This window comes from Dipodomys merriami, unplaced genomic scaffold (assembly GCF_024711535.1).
Source record: "Dipodomys merriami isolate MVZ:Mamm:240054 unplaced genomic scaffold, mDipMer1.0.p SCAF_4, whole genome shotgun sequence".
Lineage (NCBI taxonomy): Eukaryota > Metazoa > Chordata > Mammalia > Rodentia > Heteromyidae > Dipodomys > Dipodomys merriami.
This window is the reverse complement of record NW_027205603.1, coordinates 92,654,119-92,667,623: the sequence shown is the minus strand read 5'-3', so window position 1 is coordinate 92,667,623 and position 13,505 is coordinate 92,654,119. Positions and strand designations below refer to the sequence as shown.

Below are 13,505 nucleotides of genomic sequence, written 5' to 3'. Positions count from 1 at the left end.
CCAGAGGTAGCATTTTGCATCTTGGTACCCAGGCAGCTGGTGCATCACAGCTCCTGTGTGCTGTGGCCCTGGGCAAGCCTCCCAAACTGGGCCCGGCCTCCTCTCACTCTTGGTCTTCTCTTATGTAGATCTTTGGCCAGAGCCAGGGTCTCCTGCACACAGCTGCTTCTAGGCCACGTGGGGCTTGCCGTCCTCAGATCCGTGCCATGGGCTGTGAACAAAGTACCAGTGCCCAGCACTGCCTTGCCTGCCTTCCTCCTCCAAGCTTTTGGTATGGGCTCTGGGCACTACCTTCTATTGTGCACAAGAGGCGAAAGAGCGCTCCTCAGATCTCCCTGTGGGGACGGCCTGAACTTGGACACGTTGTTCGCAGGCCAGGGCCTGTGTGGGCCTGCAGAATACAGGGCAGTTGTAGCACTTTCAGGCCTTGCTTCCCTGGGGGCTTGCATCTTGTAAAGGGCACGCTGCTGTTGATCAGCAGACTGTTTATGGCCCAGAAAAGTTCCTGTGTCCCTCCTTGGATGGTGGCTCACACCACATTTGTCACACAATGAAAGAAATACTTCAGTGCCGAAACACTGGCGAGGAACTTGGCTAACAAGGCCGGTGTCACAGAGCCGAGTGCTTGCCGATTAGAACTGTTGGCGGCAAAACCAAAGTGAAATGAGGCTGACATAATGGAGTCATTTAATTTGTGTTGGTTCGGGAAAGTCTCTGAGAAGTTACATTAACTCGGAAGACCTATTAGCCATTGGATCCCACCCAAGGTAGACACAGTAAAGCCAGCCGTGTCCGAGCTTGACATCTAGCGCCTCTGGCCTGGGAGGAGGCACATCCCATGGCTTTCTGCCCCAGCCGTTTGCTGACAGCACGCTCGCCTCCGCAGGACATCCTCACATTCATCTTACCGCCTCCGCGACCCTTGCCGTGTCACCCCTGCTTGGCAATAAAGAAACTGAGGCTTGATGAGATGAAGAGATGTGTGACAGGACCGCAGACCTGTTTCTGTGCTGAGTGAGATGCCGGCTAAGATGCCGGCTCTGTCACGCTTGTGCACTGCCTCGTCCCCAGTGTGAAGCGAGCTCTGTGCCCGACACCCACGATCTAGGACAAGGGGAGCCGTGTGGGAGGGATGGGTATACCCCCAGAGAAGCCCAGAGCAGAGCAAGGCAGGCCTTGTGGGGAGGGACGGGGACACCCACAATCCCTGGGGAGCCGAGTGTGCCTCTGCGCCTCTGCCTCCCCCTCGCCGTGCTGCTGACTCTCCAGGCGTGTCTGCCGGGCCGTCTTCTCAGTGATCTTTGTCCAGTTTGGGAGCTGCTCCACTGGACGTGGATGGTACTTGGGCTGTCTGCATGTGTGTGTGCAGAGACACGTGAGTGTTTGTACACACTTGTACATGTGCAAAAAAAGTTGTGAATTCTGTCGTAGAATATGGCTGCCCTGGCGCCTTGGGTCTGTCTGAAATGCAGTTCACGAGACATTGCCGAGTGAACACGAGCCCGGGGCTCCGGAGCAGAAGTTGGAGGCCTCTCCCCATGGAGGGTGCATCTTGTGCAGTACGGGCAGAGCTGGCCTGGCTGGGCTGCGGGTGAGGTGGGGTGGGCTAGAGAACAGTTCTGTGTGCCTGGCACGGTGGCAGAATTCAGTCACTGGCCCATGAGCCGTAGTCACTTATCTTTCCTTGGAGTACCTGGAACGCTCCTCGGGTCAGTAACCTGTCATTCTAAAGAGGAGAAATGGAAGCACCCTTTAGACAAGGGTCACCGGGAGTAGATGGCATCTACCCTATGGAAGAGCAACAGAAGGCACACAGCAGGTGCCCTCCAGCAGCACAAGGCCAGAGGCCTCCTGGCTTGTTCTCCTGTCGGATTTCAGGCTTGTCTTGTTTCTGGGACCCCTTGGGCCCTAGGAGGATGAGAGGCAGAGCAGGCTCCCAGTCCTGTGGAGGAATGCTGGGCAGTTGGCTATTCCCTGGGTTTAGGGACCTAGAAACACACTCCAAGGAAACACCTAGGCCGCCTTGGGCACAGGCTGCAGGTGTCCGCCTATTACATTTTAAAAGAGCATGTACAAGCATCACTATGCCTTTTAAACAGCCCCAACACAGTGCCTGCTTGTTTAAAGACGATGTCTCCCACCACAGTTTCCGGTTACTGTGCGTCGCCAAGGAAAAAGAAGCGGTGGTGCAGCCAAGCGGCAGGACGGGCACTTACTGATGCCCCGCCCACACCCTCCTGCCACTCAGCCCCTTGGGCCTCCCCACTGCCCTGCCATTGTGTGCTTCGGTGCCACCTTGTCTGCACATCTTCCCTACACATCCCATGCGTTCATGTTGGCATGTATGTGGGCATCTGTCTTTCTAGGAGCCACCTTTGGCTGAGACCCTGTCTTTCTCATCTCTGCTGGTACCCAGCCTTGCACCCTGCCGGGAGGGAATGGAAAGAACCAGAATTGCCTCCTGTATCCTCCATGTTAGAATGGGTCACTCTGCAGGAACAAATGGCCTAGCATCTTAGTGACTTAGAGCAACAAGACAGCTGGAGGCCTGTTGTGTCTGCTTTCATTCTGTGCCCATGTCTCTGAAATGGGCGGGTCTACGGCAGAGGAAGAAGAGAGAGGAAGAACGGCTGCCTAGAGTGGTTTGTGTCACTTCAGGGAGGTTCTGTGGGTGAAAACAAGTCACAGGGCAGCCTGCAAGCAAGGGAGCAGGGAAGGGTTACCCTGTAGGAAGGGGCGTTTAAGACTTGGCATAGTAACACAGTCCATTTCACTTACTGTGCATGCAAAGCCAAGCCAAACCACCATTCTTCTCATAACTTGGTGGGGTCTTTTTTCCATCTTGAAAGGATGCATGCTTTTTCCTTAGCCTGTATTGACGTGTTACATTACTCATGGGCACTGTCTTCTTTTGAACATCCTGTATTCATTCATAAGACCCGTATGGAGCACCTGTTAATGCGCCTACAGCATGTCAGACATAGCTTTGAGACAGTCTTACAGAAATGATTTGGGACTCCTGCTGTCCTGTGAGTTTGTGGACACCTCTGCTCACAGGTAAACGAGGCACATGATACTCGAGTGGGAGTTTATTGAGCACCTAATGGACTCTACTGGCCATGGATGGTGTGAAACCATAGCCCAGCATGTGCTCTCAGGCAGATGTGGTAGTGGAACTGGAAAGGGACTGACCCTCACCACTGTGCAGCTTGTGTCAGACCTGTGCTCCTGCAACCAGGGAGGTAAATTCACACTTGCTTTATGAACAAACACATCAAGATTCAGAGACAGTCTGTAAGAGAGACAGTCTGTAAGAGCCTGCGTGTGCCCACAGACCCCACTGCACAGATGCCCTGCTCCTGCAGGAGCTGGCACCGCCGGTGGGAGCAGAGGGCAGGGCTGAGAGGTGTGGAGGAGAAGGTGCAGCCATCCAGCAGAGCACCAGTCCCAGTCAGCCTGAGGAGCAAGTGGGGCCCAGTGGTGGCCTGTGTCTCCCACCGCGCTGCCCAGGAACCTGGTGAGCTAATATTTGTGAACAGAGCGTGTGGCATCTGGTCTCCTGTGGCAGGGTCACATGACATGACCTTGCCATTTGTCCAGCTGCCTTTGAAAAGGTGGGGAACCTCTGGACCTTGGGACTTACAAGGGCTGTGGAATCATTTGGTATCTGATAGGATAGACACATTGTGCTTCCCATTGACTGCCCGAGGACTGTGTGCCTATGTTGATAATTCTGTATGGCCTCAAATGATGGTATAAATATCCATGGCCCTTGGGAGAAGAAAGGTTCCTACTGCTAGTCACAGTGAGCAGCCATCCCGCCAGCCTCCTTCTCCTGTTCTTGAACCCTTGCTACGGCCGTGGCCAGGAGGAAGCCCTCCCAGCTGATATCCCCTGGCTTCTTAGAAGGTGGTTTCTTTTCAAAACTGATAGGACTAAGAACTTTGTCACTCAGAAGGCGCAGAATGTAGGTTGCCCTGGCTGGGAGGCGTGGGCCTGCGCTGTCCTGTCTCTGCTATTCGTTCGTGATTAGGCTAAAGGAAATCCTTTCATCTCCAGTTAGTCATCCTGTTTTGTACACGGCCTGCTCCGCTTCGCTCTCTTCCCTGGTGATTCTTTAGTGTTTGAAAGTAATTGTGCTGTTTGTGTTAGCACCTTGTGTTTGGAAGGTGTCGAGCAGGAAGCAGAGGTCACCGCTGATGAGCGCTAATGGGCAGCTGGATAGGGAAATCTTGGTTAGCCACGTCCGTCCTGGGCTCTCAGCTGCTTTGCCTCAGAAACTTCTATTCTTAGTTCTTGATCAATTTTCTTGACTACTAAAAATTCATGAATGCATGATTTTCAGTGAGGTGGAGCCCGGGACCACTTGTCACTGCCGCTGTGCAGTGGTGGGCACTGAGGGTCTTCAGACTCTGGGCGAGAAGGCCAAGGCTGCAAAGGGGACGGTGAACCGGGACCTCTGCGGTGCCGAGGGGAGTGGGTTATTTGGACAAAAGGTGAGCTTTCAAGGGCTGCGGGCTCAGGATTTGTATCTCTGAGACTAGAACTAGGCCTCAGGGCACAGTGCAGAATGCACGAGAATGTTCTCTGTGCTAGATTTCCTTTGAACAGTCATTTCTAAATGGGTGAGTGCTCCAGGCCTCAGGCAGAGGTCTGCAGGTAGCTGAGCTGCCTTCTTTGCCTTGTGGGTAGCAGTGGTGTTGAGTGGAGGTGGGTGCTTCCCCAAGGACCCCGTGCAAGGGGAACATCACAGGCAAGCTACAGAGGGTGACTCAGCTCCAAGAGCCGGGCCAGCCAGCTCTCCCCCGCCCTGCAAACCCTGCGTCAGCTGCACGGTGGAATAAATTAGTGGCTGTTTGGCTCATTTTTTGGACAATCTTCTCCTCCTGTTTCATTGACTAATCTTCTTGAGTATATATATTAATAGTACTGAGGTCAGAGTTCTGGGTAGAAATGTTGATAGTATTTTAGGGAAATTAAAACTCTAGCCTCCATCAAACATTGGTTTTCCCCCAAATTTGCTGTGTACATGAAGTTACAGTCTGGCCATGTTTTTGCTCTATTTCATTTCCTAATGTTTTCTCAAATAACTATTCCTGGATTTTGTTGACAATGCACTTTAGAACATTTGGAATTGTTTTTCTGAAAACTGTCTCTGAAGATCTCATTGAACTTGGAAACCTGCAGTTGGGACCAGTCTCTGGCCACCCAAAGCCCCCATCTCCCGTTTTCCAGATGAGTCCTAGGCTTTGGGAAGGCAAAGTGGTGTCTTCAAGACCTTAGAGCCATAGCTGGAAGAGTCCAGACTGGATCTTGGTAGAGGTAATTTCTTCTTCCCCAAGGCCCTGGGTTCTCTCTCAGCAAGGGGCTGAGTCCTGGCTGTCTAGTTTACCTGAAGAGTTTGAGATGAATTGATTCCTGTAGACTTCTTTTTGTCTATGAGTCCTTTGTCTGTCCATGTCCTTCCTTCTCCCCGACTACCTCATGTCTCCTCTCCACTGGTCCATATCTTGGTAAGTGATTAATGAGTGTGGGAGGCAGAATAATGACACCCAGCCCCCAAGATGTGCACACCTGAGCTCCGTGCACATGACACTTCCAGCAGAAGTGATTACGTGAAGCACCTCATGATGGGAGAGAACCCTGAAATACAAGGTGGGTCCTCTGACCAGAGGATCCTTTCTATGGGGAAGAACGGAAGTAGGGTCAGACTGGAGTAGAGATGCAGACTCAAGCAGAGGTTTGGGTGTATTAGGCCTGGAGCCCAGCATGGTGATGGCTCCATGGGTGCAATGGCCTCCCAGATCCTGAGGCTCCTTCTGTCCCTTAGTAGAATGACCTCCCAAGGACCAAACAACAAAGTGAGCCATGGGCTTGTGGTCCTTTTTATTTGTGGCAGTAGAGCACTCTTATATTAGGAGTCCGATTGTGTGCAGTCTGGCTGATGGCACCTAGGAGGGAATAGGTGACGGCTGCTCTGCTCGACTCCCTCCCTCACGCCTCCCTGGGCTCTCAGCTCCCGTTGCTCACTTTCCTAGCACGAATAACTGTGCCCAGCCCTCCCTGTACCTCATAGCCACTGATCTGGAGTAGAGGGTGGATAATCCCTTAGTACCAGATGGGTTCTGGAGTGTGGGCTTTTCTCATGTTCATGTGCAGACCTTTGTTCTGAGCTCCCAGCTCTTCAACCTTCTCTTGTCCAGAGCTTAAGGTTCACACTGGAGTAGAAGCCGAGAGCAAGCTCCTTTTGCCATCCCTGGCTCTGTATTTGATGCAGACTCCCAGTCCCGAGGGCTCCGTTCAGTAGTTAGCTTTGGAGGCGGGAAGGGAGCACTCACAGCCACAGGTTGGACATGTGGCTCGCCAACTGCCTACATGGCCCGGAGCCCCTCCACCCTCGGTTCTCCCGACAGTTGTCCTACATTTTCCCCGTGGCCTCATGACGGTGGTGTTATATCCCACTCTGCAACTGGAGATGCGGGAGCTTGTGTCCATCAGGCCCTTTGCAGCATCACATGGCTGCTCTCAACTCAAGCCCAGGTCTGCTGGCACCAAAAGCAAAGCTCTTCCTACTTTCTACTGTACCTCAGCTGCCGTTGTGATCACCCACAGTTGCTCAGCCTGTACTTGAAAGTTTGTGGAGTAGGTTTAATGTTCAATATGCTAGATTAAAATGGTGTATTTTCTGGGTCCCAGTGGGTCTTGGGCTCACCTTAAGGACTGTCTCACTAAGTGCAGTCATGCCTATCAGCTGTGTACTGTGCCGGACACGTAGAACAAGTGTGGCTAGCCCTTGCCGTGGTAGCCTTCACCCCGGGCTCCCAGGGGATGGTGGAGGGCTAGGGAAGGTAAGCAGTGTGCTCTGTTAACCCTTGATCGTTTGATCACCACCCAGTCCTTCAGCAGGACTCCCTGAACTGACATGGCAGCTTTTTGACTGCTAGAGGTTCCGCAGGAGCTGGATATCTGCTCCCCAAGGCTTTCATTGTTGTGGACTCATCCAGGCCAAGGGCAGCATGTCAGGCAAGAGGTGCCCAGAGGAGGATAGAGGAGCAGTGGAGGGTCATGCAGGCTCGTGGGGAGGAGCACACGCAACCCCAGGCTGGCACTGGAGGTTTTCCTGAGGACTAATGCAGCGTGACCACTATTGTCATGGGATCACAAGGTCTACAAATGTGTCCAGCCCAGGGCCTCATGGGCCACAGAGCCTAGACACTTCCTTCACCTTCACACACCTAGTGTTACCTCCCAGCGGGTATGGAGCCTCAAGAAGGCAGCTTCTTGAGGATATTAGTCAGGGCTTGTTTTGGTTTTTCCCCCCATTCTCCATTGTTTTCTTGGTAGCTGGGGTGCCCCATGGCCCCAAGGGTCCCTCCTATGGTGCCTCAGGTCATGTGGCCCTAGGCCCCTTTCCCTTTAGTTGTTCTGCATAGATGCTTAGTCCCTGTGTGGAGAAGCACACTGGGCGCCTCTGCCAGACCACATCATGACACCTGAAGCAGCCTTGAAGGCTTGGAGCCACAGAGAGTCTCTCCTGGGAAGGCATCATTAAGAATCCTAAACCTCAGCACAGGTCCACAACACCAACTTGCTTGTTTCTGTGTTATTTACAATGTAGAAAAAATGGAAAGAACCAAACTATCTGACAGTGGCGCATGGTAAATAAATTATGGCACCTTTGTATGATTGACCATTGTGCAGCTATCAAGAAGTTGTGCTGTTATAGAATTAGTAAGGCTCACTTGTCTCCGTGAGGATGGTAATGCTAATAGGCACAGGCAAGAGACAAGTTCCCTAAGTGTCAGTGAAGGAAATGTCCTCAGAGAGGGAGACATGGCCGCGTCAGGCCATGCCTGGGCCCCTGAGCTGCTGTGGGCCTCTTCCATTGTGAGTGTCTAGTGTGTGCATGCAGGAGCTCATGGGCCCCTTCCAGGGTGGCTCACATGTTCTAGCGTTGGTAACTGTGCCAGACATTCTGTGTGTTCCCTCCCATTCCCCTACGGCAGCAGGCAGCAGGGATGTTCTCATGGAGAACAGCAACCCTAGGTTTGGGAGAGAAAACAGCCTGATTTGACTGAATCACAGAACTCTGGAAGGGACAAATGAGAGGCAGCTGTTTGTTTGTTTGTTTCAACATACCCATACTCACTTACTTGAAAAAAGGACTAAGTCACCTGCTAGAAGGTTGCTTGCTGTCCACCAAAGACAGGTTTTTGGAGGTGCCATTTTCAGGTACAGTCCTAAGCCTTCCCTTCCCCGTTCTCCAGTGTTGTAGCTGACTCCCCTAGGCTGTCACAGTCCCAAGAGGCCACACAGGCAGATACCGCCACACATCCTTGCTCATGGCGCCTTCCACACAGTGCTGTTTCCATGGCAATTCTCTCAGCTGGGCTGACCCAAGTTTCTGTGGACAAAGTTAGTTGTTGCTGTTGGGACTAATCAGAACTGTGCCAGCTATTTTTAGCTCCTCTAAGGGAAATCTTCCGACTTAGGAATATTCCAAGATAAACTGTGCTTTCCAAGCGCGCAGTACCCTCTGTGCAATGTAAGCTGGCCGTCTCTGAGCAATAGTTTCTTGATGCCATCGTCTTTCAAAGTCAGTAGCCCTCTCCATCCGTGCCCCTCAGCCCTCCCAGGTGACGTCGGGCAGGTTCCTACTGCACTGGCCCTGCATCACCTTGCTGCCAGCCCTCTTGCCAGCCAGGCATCATCCATCCTCCTCTGCCCTGCAGAGAGCCTCTGACCCTGCAAGAGTACGTAGCCCTTGGGCCAGAGGCACCAACGGGAGGGCCCTAGCTGATGGAAGACCATCCTCTCCTCTGATTAGTCCCGAGTATCTGCTTGGGGATTACTTGCTGGGAGGGTGGCCACATCTTCTGTGACACATTTGGAAATCACATCACTTTTGTAAGAACCAAGGCATTTGATCTCTATTGTTTCTACTGTAATACCACGACTTAACTGCACTCACAGAGAATTCGTGTAGAGTCCTCATACTGATGGCATTTATGTTTGTAAGAACAGTTTTCCAAATTACATACATACCAGATCATAAAACCAGTATATATAAAATGATCAGATTGACCACACAAGATGTTTTGGTGGAACCAAATTGCTAGTAGACTCGTGAACATTGTATGATACCACAGCCAGTCCTTTCACTTCAGCATGTCTGAGTGCTCATCGAGACAGAACTGATCTATTCCCCTGACATTTGTCTTTATTTGAGCTAGGGCAAAACCTTTGTTGGTAAACCATGATATTACTTGTGAGTCAAGGAGTTCTTTTGCTGTTGGATGGTGGTGGCAGCAGATGCCTGATTCCAGGTGCAAGTGCCAATCCAGATCTATTTCCTCTCACTGCAGGGCCATTTGGATGATTTAGTATGAGCTGCGTTGATTTCCAACCTCTGGCTTAGTCTGCTCAGGTGTCTGTAACGAAATACCAGAGACGGGGTGGTTTTAGCCACAGACATTTATTTTCCTTAGCTCAGCATGTCTGATGAGGACCCTACTCCTCTCTTAGGAATGGCCACCTTCCGGCTGTGTCCTTGCAGGCCCTTCCTCTCTGTTAGCAAGTGGATATTAATCCTTCCAAGGAGGCCACTCCCTCCTGACTTCCTCCAAAGACCTTGTCTCTAAGTATTCTCAGATCAGGAGTGAGAGCTGTAGCATATGCATTTTGGGAGGATGCCAAATACTTAGTCCTTTGTGGCAACTTTATTGAGGTATAATTGACTCATAGTAAATAGCACATAAATACAAGTGTGCAGTTTGGTCAGTTTGGGCATATGGTTATACCTGAGACATTGATGCACAATCAAGATCTGCACTACCTGGAGCACACTAGTTTCCTCTGTTCCCTCCTACCTATGACTGCCCCATTCCCATTGTTGGAGACAAGCTTGCATTTTTTTAGGGTGGGTCAAATACCACATACTCTCCCTTCCCTCAGCATCCTGTGCAGTTTATCCACGTTGTTGAGTGCATCAGTGTTCTTGCCACACTTGCAGTGCCAAGGCCAGTCCTTCTCATTGATGCCACCCTACCAGTGTATAGTGGCCCATGATTATGGATTCTAAATGAAATCTTCTAGAGACTGATGCTACCTTTTCTTGTATTGATCTGTAAATGTTTTGGGGTATGTATGCCTTATTTATCTTTAAGGTGTGTTGTTTTGTGACTATTGAATTTTAACACCTTTACAGTTTCCAGGTACAAGTTACTGACCAAGTATAATGATCTGCAAGTATTTGGGTCTGGTATGGTTTGTTTTCACAGTGCTGTTCAAAGAGTAGATGGTTTTGGTCGATAGAGTGAAGGACATTCTGTACTTTACGAGTCATGCATTTATATGGCTCCTAAGAAATCCTTGCTTAACCCAAAGCCCCCAAATGTTCTTTTTGTGTTCACTTCTGCAAGTTTGGTAGTTTTAGGTCTTCCATGTGGATCAGTGGTCTGTTCTGAGTTCATTCTTGGGACACAGGGCAAGGTAGGCAGAGTCCAAGTGGACTCCATGTGTGCCAGCACCTGCCCCGTAGCTCCGGGCATTGGTCATCATCTCCTGTATCTCATGGCAGACAGTTTCACATGTCTCTAGCTATGGCTCTGGGGTGCCACCGCGTGGGTTCAAGCCGGTTTCTCCACTGCCAAGCATGCGACTTGGGAAGGGACTACTCCTTAACCTTTCAGCTCCCCATCTGTAAAGCAGGCCAATAATAGAATATGTTTAGGGCCATTGTGACATCCAGTTAGACTGGGTTCAGTGCGTTAGTACTGCATGTGGCACACAGGAAGTCCTCTGTCCACCATGACACTGCTGTCCTGATAGCTGCCATCTGCTTCAGCTGCCTTCTTTGGCCACTGCCAGGCCCCCTCTTGTGTCTTGTTCTTAAGCACAGGCACCCCAGAATCTTCATTTACAGTCTTTTTTTCTTTCTTGTTCTGTTTTCCTGGCACCTCGCTCCCTCTTTTTTTGGCCTTTGTTCCCTGCTCCTAGGGAAGTGGTGGTCATGGAGAGGCTGCACTCGCACAAAGGCTGGTCATCTCAGGGCACATTTGGCGCATTCAGCTTTGTTCTTTCCTAGGAGTCCAGAGAATTTGCACTGGACCTACAGTGAGATCCAGCTTCTCAGCCTGTTTTTGTTTGTTTTTTAATCACTTGTTTCACGCTTCAGTTTAGGCAAGTCAGTTTTAAATTCTCAGAGCCTGATTCAAAGTAATAATAAGAAAAAGAACAGCTTTCTGGAACTATTGGAAAGGTTAAATGAGACACTGGGTATAGAAGCCCACTCCCTGCACAGTGCCGGGCATTGTGGTCCGGCCTGCTATGGTTCCAATCCTAAGGAAGCAGAGATTGGGGCATTAGCCATGGAGATTGGGGCATTAGCCATGGTATGCAGAGGAGAAAAGCAGAGCTTTTGAGTCTGAACGTGGTAGGCTTGTAAATTGTGAAGATAAAACAAGTTGTTATCTCACATTGTCAGCCTAGAGAGATGGTTCTTTTTTCTCCTCTAACTCCCTAGAAAGAGGAAATTAGAAGAGAAAGTTTGTCCTTCATTGAGATACCTGTTTGGGCTAACATGATGGCCACGTGAATCCCCCTCCCCGCTGAGCCTTGTAGACATGGGATGGTGCTGTGTGCTCACTTGCTGCAAGGCTATAAGGACTGAGTGAGTTTTGGTTGCTAGCCTGAGACAGCAGTGATTACACTTGTAATCTTGTCCTGGGCAGGCCACCCTAGGCTACATAGTAGCAAGACCCTGTCTTGGAAGAAGGAAAGACATAGCCCCTGATAAGGCTTGGCTGCTGGCTAAAGGGTGTCTGAGAGGAGACATAAAGGCTCTGATCTAATCAATGGGTGAATCCATAGCCGACTTCACAGCTGGATGGCCGTCGGGGGCCAGGGCCTAGTTGGAGGAAGAAGGTCTCTGGAGGTGGCTGCCATGAGGTGAGCAACTCTACTCCCCCAGTCTCTTCCCCCATCATGCTCTGCCTCACCGCAGGCCCGGCCACAGTGAAGCCCACTAACCTTGAACCAAAACCTCTGAAACCGGGAGCCAGGATTAGCCTTTCCTTCTCTGGACTGTTAGTCCTGGGTAGTGACAAAAGTCTGACTGAAGTAACTGACTTGTCAGTACTTATACTCTGACTGTTAGGTCATCTTTGTGAATCCTTCTTTCATCTCATCAAGACCCTGTTATCGCTAGGTGTGATGGCACATGCCTGTCATCCCAGCACTTAGAAGACTGAAGCAGGGGAATTGTGAGTTCAAGGCTAGCCTGGGCAATAAGGAAAACCTTTGATGCAGACTCAAAGAGTACACTTGGAGCCAGTGACCACACAGTGAAAGGAGCCAAGTCCTACACTTGTGTCCCTGCTGGTAACTTGAAGTCTTGAGTAGATCATCTCTGGGGCTCAGTCCATTGCTTAGAAAAGGGACATTCATGCCCCAAGTAAACGGCATGTGTGGTGCTGAATGCCTGCTACCCTCTGGGCTGCTCAGCCCAGTGGTACAAGCAGAATGGGATGGCTGTGCACAGCCCGGGGACGGTGATGACACCACACACCTGTCTCCTGTTTCTCTCACCATTTTTAATCTTCTTAGCACAGATTTTTTTTGGGGGGGGGGTCGGTCCAGGTCTTCAGGGCCTGGGCGCTGTCCCTCAGCTCTTCGGCTCAAGGCTAGCGCTCTATCACTTGAGCCACAGAGCCACTTGCAGCTTTTTCTGTTTATGTGGTGCTGAGGAATTGAACCCCGGGCCTCAGGCATGCAAGGCAAGCGCTCTACCACTGAGCCACCTTCCCAGCCCCAGCACAGAGGTGGTTTTTTTTTTTCCTTCACTGTTCTGAAAAATAAGGTGACCGGAGAAGATGGTTGACTTCAGCCAGGCTAACTGGGGCTCTAGTCATTTCCATCCATGCTTGCAGTCCCTCTGAGGGAAAGCAGCTTGCCCTTGCTGGCTGTCAGCAGAGCGGGCCTGAGCTTCCATTTCCTGTCTATCCATTCTGTGGGGAACGAGGCTGATCATCTGAGCTCACGGAGGCACGGCCACTGCCCTGGGTTCTGGGTAAGGAAGTGGCAGTAGGGACTTGACCTCTTCTGGCCTATCAACAGAAGGGGGAATGCTGTCTGCCAAGGCTTTGTCTCTGGTGGGCTTCTTCCACCTCCTTGAACTTCATGTGTTTTTTACTATAGAATGGGCATGCTGCCTGTTCCCCGGGAAGCCTTGTCCAGGCCAGTGTATTTTGGTCTGTCCTCAAAGGGCTGCTGGAGCCCAGTGTTCATTGAGGGGCTGCTGAGCCTCTCCTCTCCCGTCCTCTCCTCTCCCGTCCTCTCCTCTCCCGTCCTCTCCTCTCCTCTCCTCTCCTCTCCTCTCCTCTCCCCTCTTCTCCCCTCCTCTCCCCTCCCTTCCCCTCCTCTCCCTTCCCCTCCCCTCCCCTCCCCTCCCCTCCCCTCCCCTCCCCTCCCCTCCTTCTCCTATTGTGCCATCTAGAGTTTTGTGG

At 51.2% G+C, this 13,505-nt stretch overlaps 1 protein-coding gene across 1 annotated transcript in view; it reads left to right on the top strand.

Moving 5' to 3' along the window:
- Trappc9 (trafficking protein particle complex subunit 9) overlaps positions 1-13,505 on the top strand; it is a 451,464-nt gene that overhangs the window by 328,634 nt on the left and 109,325 nt on the right. The gene's annotated exons all lie outside the window — the stretch shown is intronic.